Here is a 2,333-nt window from a genome sequence, read left to right on the forward strand (position 1 = left end):
GATAGATAGATAGATAGATAGATAGATAGATAGATAGATAGATAGATAGATAGATGACCAAACAACACCATCAACAGACAGCTTACCTAACAGCACAACAAAAAGATCGGTCCAGCCAAGCCCACAAACAACAGGTTACTATAACCTGATACCCTCGTAGTTTACGAGAGACGAAGAAACTTCCGGGTTGTGGGTATTTTTTTCCCTGTCTTCGACTACGACAACACAAAGAGTTGCTAATTTGTAGCTATTTTGTTTGTTGGGAGTATAGAAAAGCACATCGACACAAAATTAGCCATATAGTGCTGGGGAAAGGGAAGACAGACAGGCTGAAACAACAGAGGGAAAGTAAAGAAGTAGGACCTACCAGTGGCGCCGTCCAACCTCCCGCAAGGAGGCAAGCTTTTGTTTGTTTGAACGTATAAGTAAATAAAAGCTCATCGACACAGTAATACCCATTTAGTGCTGGGGGAAAAGTGAGAAACAACAGAAGGGAAGTAAAGAAGTAGGACACGCCAGTGGCACCCTCCAACCACCCACAAAGAGTTTGTTTTAGTAGAGGTTTTACGGCGCTCGCAACTGCATAAGGTCATATGAGCGCCAGAAGATTAGAGGAGTTACAACGGAGTAACAAACATAAAAAGGAATAGGGAGAGATCAGGAGGCTACATGTTTGATAGGAAAGAAGGAGCAAACCACACCACAGCCCCCGCCAACCACTCACCGACATAGACAGACAGACAGACAGACAGACAGACAGACAGACAGACAGACAGACAGACAGACAGACAGACAGACAGGAACAAGAGAGGGAAAGTAAAGAAGTAGGGCCTACCAGTGGCACCCTCCAACCACCCACAAAGAGTAGTTAAACACGCCTCAACAATGAACACACAACGGAGGAAGGAAATACTGTCTCTGGAAACGGAAAGCGAGGTCGGGTTACATTTCACGAGCGTCATAGAGTGCCGTCATTTCCTGTGGGTCGAGACTAAGAACCAAACAAAAAACTAACAGAACAAAACAATACCAAAAAACAAACAAACAATAAAACAAAACAAACTATAGAACCGTCTGGTAGTTTGTGGGAGTGCAGAGAGGCACAACGACGCAATTGCTATTGTTTATTGCAAGGGGATCAGACAGACAGACAGACAGACAGACAGACAGACAGACAGACAGACAGACAGACAGAGGCGGGTGGACAGACGGACGGATGGACAGATTAACAGTTTAGTTTTTAATAAGTCTAACGGCACTTGCAACACAATAAGGTCATATAAATGCTGAAGATTAGAGGTGTTACAAGAGAGTAACAATCACAAAAAAGAGGAGTGATAAGGACGATAGATGTTTGATAGGAAAGAAGGAGCAGACCACACCAGAGCATCCGCCAACCACCCATAGACAGAAAGACAGGCACAATAGAGGAAACGAAAAGAAGAAGGGCCTACCAAACCCGAAGTCCCCTCTGAGAACTGTCCCCACTGTCATCTTGAGAGCTTGTTTGGTTTGTCTTGAGAGCTTGTTTGGTTTGCCTTGAGAGCTTGTTTGGTTTGTCTTGAGAGCTTGTTTGGTTTGTCTGTTTGACTAAAAAGAAGCCCATCGAAATAATAATTGGTGAAATGAAGACCGGCCCCACTTTTCTTCTTTCGCTTTCGCTTTAGTCAGACTTCTGCGCCACGTGCGACACAGTACGGTCATGCAAGGCCGAATATTACAGGCGTTACAAGAGAGAGTAATAAAAACATTTTTAAAAAGGAGAGATCAAGGCGATAGATGTTTCAGATTTTGATTTAGTAAAAGTTTTACTGCACTTGCAACACAATAAGGTCATATAAGTGCAGAAGAATAGAGGTGTTACAAGAGAGTAACATACACAGGAAAGAAGGAGGGGAGATAAAGACAATAGATGTTTGATAGGAAAGAAGGAGGGGAGATAAAGACAATAGATGTTTGATAGGAAAGAAGGAGGGGAGATAAAGACAGTAGATGTTTGATAGGAAAGAAGGAGGGGAGATAAAGACAATAGATGCTTGATAGGAAAGAAGGAGGGGAGATAAAGACAGTAGATGTTTGATAGGAAAGAAGGAGCAAACCACATCAGATAAACCCGTCAACCACCCAAAGCAAAATAGACAGACGGAAGTTTTTTAGTTTTAGTAGAGGGTTTTACGGCGCTCGCAACGGGGGGAGAGAAGACAGACAGACAGACAGTTCAATGGACCGATCGAAAGATAGATAGATAGATAGATAGATAGATAGATAGATAGATGGATGGATGGATGGATGGATGGATGGATGGATGGATGGATGGATGGATGGATGGATGG

The sequence above is a fragment of the Aplysia californica genome, unplaced genomic scaffold (genome assembly GCF_000002075.1).
Source record: "Aplysia californica isolate F4 #8 unplaced genomic scaffold, AplCal3.0 scaffold01049, whole genome shotgun sequence".
Lineage (NCBI taxonomy): Eukaryota > Metazoa > Mollusca > Gastropoda > Aplysiida > Aplysiidae > Aplysia > Aplysia californica.